The 14,956-nt window shown below is 43.8% G+C and overlaps 1 long non-coding RNA gene across 1 annotated transcript in view; it reads right to left on the bottom strand.

The window, feature by feature from the left end:
- LOC135293162 (uncharacterized) overlaps nt 1–14,484 on the bottom strand; it is a 32,372-nt gene extending 17,888 nt beyond the window's left edge. The window contains exons 1-2 of the long non-coding RNA XR_010355286.1: nt 14,351–14,484; nt 12,216–14,110 (exon numbers count right to left, since the gene is read on the bottom strand). This is a non-coding gene — a long non-coding RNA (uncharacterized LOC135293162). The remainder of the gene's footprint in view (nt 1–12,215; nt 14,111–14,350) is intronic.
- Between the last annotated feature and the right edge of the window lie 472 nt (nt 14,485–14,956).

Here is a 14,956-nt window from a genome sequence, read left to right as displayed (position 1 = left end):
CTACATTTTTTACTTTAAAACATAGTGAGACAAACAGTAAACAAAAACCCTGTGAGCACTCTGAGTCCGCAGAGAAAAAAAGAAAAAAGAAAAAAGAAAAAATATAGATATTGTGGTTCCCACACCAGGGAGCAGCTTTAGGTCTTGGATCAGAAATGTCCATCACAGTGGGGCTCTGACCCTGACTCTGCATCTGTTTAATGCTGTGACAATGTAGATATAAAAACCTGTCTCCTGAACAGGTAACTGCATCAGGGCTGGTGAGAAACAAATGTCCTCAAAAGCAGGCTCTCTCCCTTGTTCCCATCCCCAGAGAGAACCAGGGACCCACAACTTTTACCTGGATTCCTCATGGAGGTGCAAAGAAATGGTTCCCATTTCCCAGGCCCTAAAAAGCAGCTCCTTGTGGGCAGCAGAGGGAAGTTGTGCTACAGATTTCCAGAGAAGAGGTGTGGCCCATGGGAGAGCCTCAGGAGCAGACACCCCTATTTTGGATATCTGCACTAAGCCAGACTCCAAGACCTCTTCTGCAGTGCTGTGTCTGCTTTGGCATCCTCCTCACAATGAATGTGACCAACCAGAGAGAGTTCAAAAAGCCTTGGATATGTGGAAAAATTTGCTTCACAGAGGCAGAGTTGAAGCTCTGTGTGTTTAACTTACTGATGAAGTCAGCAGATGGCTTACTCGTAGTTTATTAGCTCTTATGCTAAGAGAAGGTATTTGATAGTGAAAGGTGATGTAAGCAAGGCTGGAGTTTTTTATTTTTTTTTTCTTGAGGAAAAGATTTTACTTTAAACAGAAGTTACTTGGCTCAGGAGAGTTCATTCACTTAAGAGGGAACAGCAATTCCCTTAGGGGCATTAAGGGATTGAGCGGGTGAAAAACTGCAGATGATGGTGATGGGAACTCCTGGCCTTGACTTTTCCATAAAACTTCTGGGTGGAGAGATCACAACAGAATGCACATGGGGATTTCAGAGATGTGCATGAAATCCTACCTCAGCATTCTCTCCGTGTGCCTGGAACAAACACTGTGCTGTCCCAAGTATTCACATTTGGCTTAAGAATGTTAAACTGGTCATAAAGCCAAATGACAAAGTAACAGAGCACAGGAGGGGTGGCTGGTGATGTGTAAAGGGCATTTCAGATCCTTACAAGTGATTGTGAGCAGGAGATAAACAACTCACTTCTTAATCACAGTGTGCCATGCTCAGAAGAAAGGCAGATGTCATTGCAGAATAACAAGTCCTCCGAAGGCACAAAACAACCTGCTTGTAGGGCTTTCAGAGGTTACTTTAAAGCTTGCAGTCAGAATGTTATCAGGATCTCACGTTTCAATATTTGTGTTAAGCCATGATGTTAAAAAAACCTCAAAACATTTTTAAGGTGGAGTTGGAGCAGGTTTCTGAAGAAAATTCTGGGATGTAGTCACCTGTGGAGTCGCCTGAGGAGGGGGAATGGTGGTTCTAGAGGCCTTTTTCTCATTCCATACCTCTAAAATGTAATAATTAAATAAAGAGGATTGTTATGCAAGGGAGCAGCTAGCTGATGGAAAGACATGCCAAAGCCCAAGCTTTTACAAGAATTGGAGCTAATCTGTGTTACTGTGGCTTCTCCATGTCTGCGCAAACTGGAGTTACAACACGTACACCGAGCAGCACAGATTTCACAGTGCTCCCCAGCTGGAAGGAGCTCAGAAGGTTGGACCCACGAATGGGGCAGTGCCACCACCCTGTTGTGCCTGCTGGCTGCCCCAAAGCACTGAGGACCTCAAGTCCTGTGTCCACCTCTGTGTCCCCCACTTCAAAAGGGACATTTTGGTGCTGGAGCAAGTCCAGAGAGGGGCAGTGAAGCTGGCAAAGGGCCTGGGGAAGCTGGGGATGTTTAGCCTGGAGAAAAGGAGGCTCAGGAGAGACCTTGTCACTCTTTACAGCTCCCTGAAAGGAGGTTGTGGCCAGGTGGGGGTTGGTCTCTCATCCCAAGTAACAAGTGACAGGACAAGAGGACATGGTCTTAAGTTGTGCCAGGGGAGGTTTAGGTTGGACATTACAAGGACTTTTTTCATAGAAAGGGTGATTAGACATTGGAACAGGCTGCCCAGGGAGGTGGTGGAGTCACCATTCCTGGAGGTGTTTAAGGAAAACTGGATGTGGCACTCTGTGCCATGGGCTGGGTGACACGGTGGTGATCAGTCACAGGTTGGGCTTGATGATCTCAGAGGTCTTTTCCAACTTAACTGATTCTGTGATCACTTTGATCCTTATCACTGCCCAGAGATCATCGTAACCTGCTGCCACTGAAATATCACACAACAGTTTTGGCTGTAAGGGACAGTGCTTCCAAATAATTGTTAGTGGTCCATGCCCAGTACTCCTGCTGCCAGGCCTTTAACCAACCCACAGATGAAACCCCATGCATTAAGATATAACATTTTAAGTGAAGTCTCAGAATACTGCAGTAAGTGTTTTCCACAGCTGCCAGATTATTATTAAATTTCTTCCTTGTGGGAATGCTGAAAGTCTTTTTGTTTTAAATGTGAACAGTTTCAAGTGGCAAAATTCCCTTTGGTTTTCAGCCAGTTCAATAAGGCAGCAGCACTGGCTCACAGAAAGGGGAAGACAGGTCAGCCTGAGAAATGAGACTGACTTTATGCTATTTCTCTCACTTACTGGTACTTTCTTCTTTAGACCTGAGGATTTTTGCAGATAAAGGAGAGAGAAGTCTTCCCTGCAATGTCCTAGTTCCACAGTTCTGTATCCACATGTCCATGAGCTACCCAGTGGCTACATGCAGCTCTTCCCTCATCCCAGTAAAAGAGACAACATTTAGGATCATGCCAGTTTGTTTCCAGGAGGATGCTGTTTTGACACTGATACTTAGAGACAAATATTTATTTGGGGCAACCCTGTTTATTTATCCTGCTTTGTTTTTCTTCCTGGACCAGTGGGAACAATCAACAAGTTCATTTCCTTGTTGGGAAATGATGGCTGGATTTGTCAGTAAGCTCTCTAACCAAAAGAACTTTTGGGTTCTGGTTTCTACCCAGGGCCACTCTTTTTTTTCTTTTCTGTGTGGTTGCTTTCTCCTTGTTTTCACTCTCTGGCCGATTTTTAAGAGACCTGCAGTCAAGCAGCACTCCAATGTCTTGATCTGCAACTTCTCTCCAAGGAAATCCCATGGGACACATCTCATGGTATGTGGTCGGTGGCTTGGGGATGGTCCCCCACCATCAAACAAAGAAAATGGTTTCATTACTGAATGTAGGATACTTCTCCCAGCATCAGCCTTTACAAAGTCTGTGATTTATAGCAGTAGTACAGTATAACAGCCTTTCTTGGCAGGTAATGTTTACATATTGCCCAACCTTGCCTAATTTCTATGTACATTTCAAAGATTATTGGTTAAAATGGTCAAAGGTACCATTATCATAAAACATCACACGCCTTATGTAGAAAGTTGTGATTTTTTTCAGTTTAGACAGAGGTTCACATGTCTGCACAGGCAAAGGAAAGGGATGACTTTTATTTTAATGTAAAACCTGTATAATTCAAGAGCTGAAGAGAAAGAAGTCCAACAAAATAAAGGCTATTGTGTAAATATAGCTGAGAGGAAAAGAAAACACCTTGAAAGAAATGTGACATTTACACGGCACATTTAGGAAAAGTTCTTTCTCATTTCCAGGTAATTTTAATTGTAAGAGGGCACCTGTTTGTTAAACTGTATGACTTGAAGATTCTTGGGAGGTATAAAGATCACAGATTATGGCTTTGGCTGCTGTCCAGCATACAAAATCAAGGAGAGGAGGAATTTAACAAGTACGAGTGTTGTAAAAGCTGTCACCAGCAGTGGTTGTGCCGGGAGAACCAGTAGGCCTGGTGCAGCTTTGGCACTTGGTTTGCTACATGTGCAGTCCCTGCAGTGCCCCTTGATCAAATCAGAAGTGACAGTGCTTCGTATCCTCGAGCCCATCAGCACAGGGACAGTGGGAACAGCCACTGGAACAAGTGGTGGGAGTGCCTGTGGGTGAGCAGAGTGTTAAAAACACCCAAAGGAGCTTTCATTTAAGGGCTGCAGTGCCTCGGTGCTTTAGGGAGTGGATCTGGTTGTAGACAGACAGGAAAAGCAGCAAAAGAAGAGACAAAAAAGTGCAAACCAGAATTTTTTGGAAAACACTTCTTTTACCCCGCCTTTGTTAAAAATTAAAACAAATACCCACCAGCTGAAAAACTATATTGAATAATTGCACTTCAGATACTATGCCAGCAAAACACACATGGGCCGTGGTGATAAAACATTTTCTCCCAGTGGAACAAATCACTTATCAGGCTATGATACAAAGTAAGGAAACATTTCAGTACAAGTGAACTTTAGCTTCACAATAGCTGCAATAAGGGAATGCTGACTTTCAGCCGCCTTATTTGGAGGAGAATTATCCAGACCTACCCACAGCCTTTACTTATCTGCTATTGTGTAATTTTTAATGTCATATTTGCTTATACGTGCCCCATAATTATTTTCCACTAGAGACATGTACAGCTACTATTTTGCTGCCTCACATGTTTCCTTTAAATTTTCATCTCCCTCTTTTCTCAGCCAGTTTGTCTCTCTCTTTCTTTCCCTACCATAACAATTTCCTTTCTTTCATTCATTTTTATGTTATTTCTTCCCTTTATTTTATCTCTTTTTCCTTTTTCATCTTTCATATTCTGGCTGACACAGAGATGATACACTGTCATTTTCACTTTTCCCTATGTCATCCTCCATGATGTTTTCATCAAACTTGAGAAGAGAGACAGAAATTTTGAGCTTTTTAATTTATCCTGATCTCTCTAGTCTCTATGCCCTTTCTCCATGTGAGGAAACTAGCAGCTCATCCAGGAGAGGTTATCAGAGCCACGTCTCTACTGTGCTTTGGGGTGCCAGGAGCTGGAACAAAACACTGGGTTGCAAAGTAAAGGAATGGTCAGAAACAGCACCTAAATTTTTCATTACCCTGATACAAAGTGGAAGTTGAGATTTCCCTAAGAATCACAATTAAGCTGATGTGAAAAGCCTTGTGAAAAAGGAGATTGCAAAGGTGGTGTGACAGAAAGGTTTCTCTGTGAGGTCGAGGTGTCTGTTTGCAGTGTGTTACTCCAAGGGCTGCTTCTGCCTAGTGCTGATGAGACTTTATTTTTTATTCATCACTGATAGTCCTAAAATATGGGTATTTACGTCTCATGAAAGTGAACAAAAAGAAAGAAAAGGAAAGCAAAACAGCCCTCCAAGCTCAGTAGGTGATACTGCACTGGTATTATTTAGAGTTTATCCTCATTTTTAATCTGGGATTTTTTGGTTTTATAAATAATGGAGAAATGAAGGGAATATGCAGATTTCACCTGAGGACAGATCCTTTTTCTGTTCAATACATAATTTCCATATCATTCTTCATATTTGGAAGACACCCACAACTTCACAGGAGGTAAAGCAATTCCAAAAGCACCTCTCTGCACTTGTATTAAGGAGACTGGGGGACACTATATGTGTTTTAGCAGTCAGATGTACACAAACCAACAATTTCTCAGGAAAAGGGTGTATCAGCTCTGCTTAAATATAGTGCCTATCTTCTGTGAGCATTTCGTGACCAGAGAGAACTTGTAGATGCAGAAACTCTGTTGACACTACTTAGGCTAAGCCAAGACTGTTGCATTTTTATTCTTTTCTCTCCCCAGCAAAGCAAAGGGGTTGTAATGTACCAGGCTGCTCCTTGTTGGAAGCAGCAAGTAGGGCCACATATGACCTTTTGTTGCTTTGACATGCTACCTTATAAGCTGGTAGCTTTAAGAAATGCAAGGCAGAAAAATTTAATCTCCTGGAACATGACGTAAAGCCATTTAATTATTTTCAAGACATTCTTTGGGAATGACTGGGCTTGCTGCTCGAGGTGGGGCGTGTGCCTGTGACTAAAGGTTTGCACTTCACCAAAAAAGGCCTCCCGGGTGTCCCAGGGTTGTTAAATCAGGCTGTTTCCTGGGCTGGCCTGGGCACTTGGAGATCATGGATGCTTTCCAACCAGGCTGCCAATTTTCAGACCAGCCTGGGTAATTCTCAGGCTCACCCACTCCTGCCCACGAGCTGCAGTTTCAATGCCCCTGACAGCAAAGTGCTTTTCTTTGGCTGTGATCCCACCAAGCACCCACAGCATGACTCCAGCCTTGCCATTGCAAAAGATGCAGGCTCCTGAGTGTTAAGGATGGGTGGGAGATGGATTTTTGGATTTTTTTTGGTCCACAGGGAATGCATTCTTCTTTCTCAGAATGAAAAAAAAACCACTGATTTTTTTTTCTCAAATTTCTTATGAGGCCAAACCAAATCCCTCCCCCCAAACACTCCTAAAACCCCCTTTTTGAACTGCTCTCAAAGTTTCATTTTGATAAAAAACTCATCTCATTCTTACTCCACCTTGAAAAATATTTTTTTCTCATGTACTATAAAATGAAAGTCAAACCCTGGTAACCCATCTTTTCAAGCTGAAAATCTAAAACATTTGCTTTCAAGCAGTTCAGGCTAGACCTTTGAAGGCTTTCTCTAAGATATTTTGTTTTCCAAATGAAGGGGGTCTTTTAAATTTTTCTTTTAATTTTAGAGAAAACCCTTCATTTTTAACAAATTACCATTGTTAGCTTTTTGTTTCTTGGTTTGGTGGGTTTTTTTGTTTGTTTGTTTTTGGGGGTTTTTTGGTGGTTTTTTTGTTTTGGTTTTTTTGGGGGGGGCGTTTGTTTTGTTTTGTTTTTTGTTTTCTGTGGGTTTTTGGGGTTTTTTTGGGGTTTTTTTGTTTGTTTTTTGTTTGGTTTTTTTTTGTTTGTTCGTTTGTTTGTTTTTGGTTTTTTGGTCGGGTTTGTTTTTTTTTTTTTTTTTTTTTTTTTTTGTTTGGGTTTTTTTTTTTTTTTTTTTTTGTTTGGTTTTTTTTCCGGTGGGAAAGGTGTTACCATGGAAGATTTCCATGCAGCTCTGTAATGAGCTGGCCCATGGAGATTTTGGAACAAAACTTGACCTAGGGTCTCCTCAGCTTCTCCTCTCCAGTGATGTAGCTGCTTCTCTTCCCTGAGTTCTTGCACAAACCAACTACTCCCCTAACCTACAATACAGGCACAACTGAAGATTAGAGAAAAAGGGCTGAAACAAGCTGGAAAGATACTCTAATAAAGTCTATAGATCTTCACAGAAATGTGGGAAGATCTAATTCTGCTCTACAGTGGCTGAAATTCAGGGCTCTTCTCCTTTGATATTCCAGTTTTTCTGAGGAGTGTTGTCTCCAAAGACTGCATCCAAAGATCACTGAATCCAGCTGAGAAAATCCCTTATAATGAATTTTTCCATAATTTTGAAAATCCTGACATTTATGTATTCTTTTTTTTCTTTTTTTTTTTTTTTTTAATTTTGAAGGAGGAAGAACTGTTAGCTTATTTATGCTCTCTTCTTTGCCAGCTGTGGTAGAACTAGGTTTTGAACTGAGCTCTGAACCTTAATTACTGTAGCAGCACTGCAAAAAAGCCATTCTAATTCTGGGAATACAAACATTCCGTTGTCTCTCAAAGGTCTCAGCTGGAATAAAATGTCTTTTAAAAGGTACTTATCCTTTAAACCCAACTGTCCTGCTCTTCTTATCACCACCTTCAGCCTCTAGGTCTAGAAGTTTCACCATTTTCCTTACACAAAACCTCAGCTAAAAGAACCAAAGCAGGGTTGTGGTACAGAGACGATTCTCCTGCCGAGGTGGGTGGAAGAATACATAGCACTGCTTTGTTAGAGAAAGGTTTTCCATCCATTCTCAGCCAAGGGAGACACATTTCAAGTTCACATTTCAGCTGACCAGACAGGGCTATATGGCTCTCAAGGAGTTTCTGTGGCAATGGATGAAAATATTTGTATCTGGATTTGTCTTCTGCTGTTTTTGTCAATACCAGAAAAGGTCAATGTTTTTCCTTGGTCAGGGAAAGATGATGTCTAGATTTACAGCAGCATGAAAGCTAAAAGAAGAAAAGAAAGAAGTAGTTTTGGCAAGTGGTGGATCCTTCAGTGTCCAGGAACCATTAACCTATTAAAATTAAACTGTTTCTTTTTCTGTCCCCAGGACACTTCAGTCATTCCCATAAGCTCAGATCCTTCCAAGCAACTTGGAGGAAGCAAAGCTCCCCAGAAGGTCCCTGCTCATCTCTTCCAGCAGACACTGCAGAGAAAAGGCAACAGCTCATCAAGCCATAATGTCAAGAAAAGAAATGAACTAAACTAATTCTCTTTTTCTCTTGCTAGCCCCAGCATTTAATTTTTGACTTTTAGAGTCTAAACATAGCAACATGGCACCGAACAGAAGGCTTCCAAAATCTTAGGGAATCTCTATCCTTGTATTTAAAGCCTAAAGGAAATGTAATGCCTATTCTGAATATCTTCAAAGTAAATCAACAACTAAGCACGATTCCTATCCTAGTGTTGTTGGAAGGAGAAGCTAGATTCACAAAATGTTACACTATGGAAATCTAGAGTAAGGGTTCATTAAATCTGAGTCTGTCACTTTTCTGTCAGATTCCCATCCCAACCTCTTTTTAACGCTGTTTATTTCAAATGTAGCTCCCCTACAGTTTTTTGCTAGGAAATGAATACATGCAAGACCCCAGACCACATGATTCCAGCAGCATGAGGGAGCAAACGTTTAAGAACCCTTTTATTATTTCGAGGAAACCATTCCAGGTTGTTCTTCTGAGAGTGATTGAAAGCAGTTTAGGAAATGTAGAACACCAAAATAAGAGGAAGATGGAGACACAACTACTGGTATGTTCTCAAATTTGTTCAAGGAGATCAGGATACTTGAGTATATAAAAGTAATTTCCACAAACAATAGTTTCAAATCAAAATTCTTGGTTTTCCTCAACTAATGCAGCAAAAAGTTGTCAAGTGGCACAGGGTTAACAAAGCACTGGCTGTTGCTCATGCCCACTGCTGGATATAAGTGAATACAAAAATAACTCATCAATGGTTTGAATTGGCATTGGATTTTTAAATCTGGTGGTTCTGATTTTAATTTAACATATCCTGTGGTGCAGTGTGTGAAATATGTACTTAACCCAGATTGTTGTGAGATGAAAGCACACTCGTGTTTATTTTACATTATTTGCTGTAGTTTGTTGAAAGCCAACATTCCTGGGCAGTGAATGCAGCAGGGATGAATCATTTGAACTAGGTGAGGGGTTAGCAGCTGAAGAAAATGAAAGTTAAATAACTACATTAAATTTCAGCAAAATGGGTTAAAAAATGTAATGCTAGAGAAACTTGTATCTCCATTCTGAGACTAGGAATTATGGAACTATTTCTAAGGGTTTTCTACCAGAACTTCTAATGTCAGCTGTGATTAGAGGTAATTAATATCACACATTTCCTACCTTCAGAACTGAGGTGCTGAAGCAAAGTTAAGTACAAATTGCTACCAAGAGCTGTAGCAAATGCACTAAATGACAGTATAGCACCGGGAATCAATCCTAATGATTCATATCACCATAGGAATCTTAATCAAGGACCAGGACATCACCAGATTGAGTATTGAATGGTTAAGGAAAAAAGATGGGCCCTGTGCTAGAGAGCTTAGCACTGAAGCAGAGGCCAAGGGGAATGACAGAGGAGGAAAAGGGAATGGAAAGCAGAACAAAATGATGGAACAGCAGCACCAGAAATGAGCCCAGCACAGGGGCAGTCCACAGCACAGATTTTCTGAGAGCTTGTAACAGAGATTTTGACAGAAGACAAGAGAGTGGCTGCGTGGGTGTTTGTGGTGGGCCCGTCTCACACCTGAGTGGTGGGAGTGATGAGCAAAGGTGCCTGCCTGGAAATCTATCAAGTGGGCAAATAAAGCTTGTATGAAGAGCTAGATGAGGGCAGAAATTTTATCTGGTTAGTGAATTATGCACTTGAGCCTTGAAAGCAGAAGGAAGGGGCTTCTCCTGAGCATAGCAGGGCAGAGGAAGGGGGGCAGAGGCAGCAGCAGAAGAGCAAAAGCCACCCCTGAGGAAAGGATGCTCATAGCAGTGTTTAAGCTGGGTACAAGTTGGATGAGACAGTGCTTTTCAAGGCCAGAAAGAAAAAGTGGTGGGAGTAGCTGAGATTCGAAATGCCAGAAGCCTGCACAGGAATTTTAGATGAAAGGAGACAAAAGGCCACAGAGTAAAGATGGTACTGAGAAAAAAAATTTTAAAATCCCTGAGGATGTGAGAAGTCTGAGCCAAAGATGTCTCCCAGGATGCCTGTGGGACAGGCAGCATGCTCCTGAGGCTATGGGGTAGCTCCCAGAGCTGTCAGCTGAGCAGCTCTGCCCCCACCATGCTGGGCTGCAGCTGGGGGGGAGTTGTCTTTTGGGTGGTGTTAGAGGGAGAGGCCTCAGCTGGGAGGGATGGAGCAGGGAAGCAGATCTGTAAATCACAAGGGACTGGGAAAGGGAATTCGAGTTTGGGGTTGTAGGTGAGATTGCACAGAGAAAACATGAAGACACAGAGAGAAGCAGAAGAGAGAAGATGGAGAAGTCCCTGGAGAGTGGGGCAGGGAAGAGGAGCATCTGCAGAAGGAGACTTGAGCAAGGAAGAGAAGCCAGTGGGTCGCCAAGAGAGGTTGGTGGCTCCATGGGTGCCTGGCCAGTGAAAGATTCAGGTGGTGTCCTCAGGGCTGGGCACTGCTCCTTGTGGTTTCACAGGCTGCTCTGCAGAGGTCTCTTGCTGGTCTCTGACTTTCTTCCTCTGTCTTCAGCTGCTCTGCTCTCCTTGCTCAAGTGTGAACACACACCCAGGAGGCAGAGGACAGGCTGGGACATCCTGCACTCTTGCAGTACTTGAAAGATCAGCACTACTGAAACCCAGAAGAAGAAGAGGTGTTGAAAGCAGAGCCAGGCAATCAGTCAGGCAGGTGCATTGAGTGCAGAGAGCTGGGAAAGAAGGGGCAGAACAGCAAGAGGCTTTCCTTAGGCTAGCAAACACTTGGGTTGCACAGCTACAGGCTCCATCATCACCCTACTCCCCCGATTTCAGTTTTCAGAGACAGCATGGTTTTAGTCCTTCATCATCCTGTCAGTCTGGTCCAGATGGCAGAGACTCAGAGCAAAGCAGTTATTCACCAAGAGAGGGATTGGAAAAGGACAGTTTCTCTCTAAAAGCAGTAAAGTTGCATTCAGTGAAGACTGCATTATGTCTAAGAGCAGTAAGGGCTGGACAGATGTAAAATGAAGGTGGTCCTGTGACTTAAGTCATTCTTATGTCTGCATTTTATGTATAGCTTCTATAACTCTGAAAAATACAAATTTTTGTTTATCATAGGCTCTTGTCCTTCAAAAATTGTGGGAATACTTTGTCTGGTCGGATAAGTGTTTCCTGGTTGCTCTTTCCATGAATTCTCTCAGTCTTCACTGAGGGACAGAAAGATAGGGATGCTTAAATTTCTAGAATCATTAAATCTGAAAAAGACCTGTGAGCTCATTGAGTCCAATCCACCACCTCCATGTCCAACACTAAACCATGCCTCCACCTGCTGTATCTTGACAACTTCTGAACATTTCCAGGGATGGTGATTCCACCACTTCCCTGGGCAGCCTGCTCCATGATCACCCTTTCAGCGAAGAAATGTTCTCCGATAGCCAGTGTAGCCATCCTCTGGCGCAGTTCCTAAGACTTTCTTTGGAAGACGCTCGCTTAAATTCAGCGCACAGGTACCTTGACCCATTTGAGGTGCCAGGTTGTCAGTGCAGGTGCTGCTGCTGCAAGCCCTCGCTGCCTCCCTCCTTTGCCAGAATATCGTAACTCGTGCCCTGAACCGCTCCAGGATCTGCTGGCGGCAGTGACACACACACACACAGCCCCGCGGGCTGGGGGGATCGCAGGGCTCCCATGGCACGCTGCCGGCCCGGGGCTCGCTGCCGGAGGGAGGCGGCGGCTGCAGCGCGGAGCCGCGGCCGCCCGGGGGAGCGCAGGCACCGCGCTGCGCCCGCGGGGCTCCGCGGAGCCCGGGGATGGGGATGGGACCCCATCCGGCACTGAACACTTCCCCCCTTCCGTGCCTTACATAAACTTCCCCCCTTTTATTTTTTTCCTCTCTCTCTTTTTTTTTTTCTTGTTTCGTTTTTCTTTTCTTTTCTTTTTTTTTTTTTCTTCCCATTATCGAAGATCTCAAACACTCCGGGAGAGGTTACAAAATGTGTTTACTTACAGATTTGGAAGTAGCGGCAAGACGCAATGCAGTGAATTTGTCATCTGCTCATGACTAGCAGATGGTCCTCCTTCTCCGCGAGCAGGCTGCGTGAGTCACATCTCGCCTGGCTTGCAGGACCGAGCCGAGCAGCTCCCTCCGGCACCAGGGTGGACAGAGTCGCCCATCCTTGGTCGTGCCGCCTGCCCACACTGCCAGTGGGCTCCCTGGCACTGGGTGGATCTCTCCGTGCCTTTTGGAAAGGTTCCTCATCCCTCCTGCTTCCACGGCAGGTTAATCGGGGTGCGCTCCTGTCTATAGAGAGTGCTTCACGTGGCTCTCGCAGTGCAAAGGGATCTTTAAATGGGAACACATTGCATTCACATTTTACAGACGAGCTGAAAGAGATAACTGTGAGTTATGCTTAAGCAGACTCATTTTTTTAGCCGTGGATGAAGCCAAAGTGGGAAATGCAAAAAAAGCCTGATGAGACCCCTTTGCCTGCAACCAGTGCTGCTGTGAAAACCCAAGTTCCCTGCATCAAGGCATGATGTGCTGAAGGTGGTTCTGAGATATGCTCCTAGTCAGTAATAAAACAAAACAAAATTAAATTAAAATAGTGCAACTCCCCATTGGTTTAGAAGCCGGTGCAGAGCTTACAGAATTGGAGTTGCTTGTCCTTTACAGAATTGGAGTTGCTTGTCCTGGTAAACAGATAAGGCTCAATTTTATTACAGGTATGTTAGAAAGTTGTTTTACAAGATCTAACATTCTTTCCTGCCTTCACTCTCAGGTTTGAGTTGATTTCTCTTGATAGTTTTTCCTCAGTTATGACACATTCCTGGTTTTGTCTTATCATGTAAATCTGCATGATTGGTTTTCCTCTAGATTTGTGTCTCTGTGTGTGTGTATTCTTCACAGCAGAACAAGAGGGAGCAAGTTTAAATGATACAGAAATGACATACTAAGAGTGATGGGGAAAATTCAGGGAAGATATCAACCTGAAAATGTTTTGAAATGTTTTTTTGCAAAGTGGACAGGTTTCAGGTTGACGGGCTCTTTTAAAATGAATTAATTTCCAAAGCTGTCACTTATTTATATGGCATAATACTTGTTGCTCTTTACTTAATGCAAAAGTTCCACTTGCTCACACCAGCCATGGGTAAGTTGTGCACTCCTGCCAGATGCTTACATGTTTGCACAATGTGAGACACACAAATTGTGCTTGACATTCTGTAGGTAGCAGAGTCCATGTGAATAACACAAAGAAAATTATGGATTTCCTTGCTTTTTGGTTTCTTCTGGAATGTTTTCTTGCCTGGTTTTCATACAAGAGCACTCCAGCTAAAGGCACTCTTCATAGGTAAGAACAGAGAGACAGCCCTCTTGTTTCTGAAAGAACTGCTAAAATCTATGGAGGACAGTGAGGAAACTCATGCTAACCTGGTAATAAATCCAAACCAGGCACCAGGAGCTCTGATCTGGAGATCCTGGAGCTGTAACCAACCTGTGAGCACCATGGCACATCCAGAGTCCATCAGAGTCCTGGGAATTGCCTCCCTGCAAGGAGACAGAGTTTGAGCTGTCTCCTCTGTCTGAGCTCCTCATCAGTAGCTGTGAAGGTGCTGGTGCTGAATTGTCATTCAGAATGTGGGATTGAGAGAGGAAGGGGAATTGAGGGCTGGTTGTAATGGAAACATGAGCGGGTTGCTTGCAGAGGTGGATCATCTTTGGCTTTGGGAAGGGTGACATTCATGGGAGCCCCTGGAGACTCCAGTGCATCTAACCAGCATCAGGAAAGCCCTCCAAGGTGCCAAGAATAGGTTTGTCCTCTTGGTCCCTGAAATGAGCCTCCTCTCTCCTCTCCTTGCTGCCAATAAATCCAGGATTAGGAAGCTGACAGCCGCCTACATGCTCTGGAAGAACACAGTGACCACATACAAAATTTATAGCCTACAATATTGCTGTAGGTGGGGATATAAAATACTTTTGTGGGGTTTTTAGGCTTGGGATTCCCCGTGGGTGCTGGCAGTGACATATCCTGATACATTATCCCCTCAGTGAGGCATGCAGGAGGACAGGGCTGGTTGCTCCATGTCAGTGCAGAGTCCCAGGGATGGGTGTTGTCCCAGGTGCTCTGGCAAGGTGCAAGTTACCTGTCTTTGATGCACCTTGAGCTTAGCTTTTGCTCCACAGTCAGATCTATCTGCTTCAGGTCAGTGCTGTTCTCTTTTTACTGTAAAACCCTACAGCCCTGGCTGGTTGCCCTTTTGGACAACCTCATTTCACCACCTGAGACCCTCCCCTGGGGTCTCAGCAGACAGCTACATAGATGGGGAGCGGGCCATGGGCTTTCTAAAACAGCTGGTCAACATTAGCCTGGTGGGTTTCCCTTGCTAACAACATTCACTGCTCACCCCTGATTACTGTTGCTTCACCAGCTTTGATGACCCCTTGCTCACAGAGGGGAAGAAGACAAAAAAGGAATGCTTGAAAAGGTCCATGGGAGGCCCAAGTGTGAAGTCTGCAGGAGGAAAATTAATTCAGCAGAAGCTGTGAATAGAAAGGAGTGGCATAGTGAGCTTGCACAGGCTTGACATTCCTTGGTTTCTACAGTGTCTGGGATCTGGACCTGAAAATCCTGGGAAAAACCATAACTAAGGAAGATGAAGTGGTAAAAGCTCTCACCTGTGTCTTTGTTGCTGTTGGAAATGGAGAATCACAGCTGTGAAATTTAGATGCTAGCCAGCCAGCTTCTGTGA

The sequence above is a fragment of the Passer domesticus genome, chromosome 2 (genome assembly GCF_036417665.1).
Source record: "Passer domesticus isolate bPasDom1 chromosome 2, bPasDom1.hap1, whole genome shotgun sequence".
In the NCBI taxonomy this organism is placed as follows: Eukaryota; Metazoa; Chordata; class Aves; order Passeriformes; family Passeridae; genus Passer; species Passer domesticus.
Note: the sequence above shows the minus strand (reverse complement) of the source record. Positions and strands in the feature narration are given on the sequence as shown.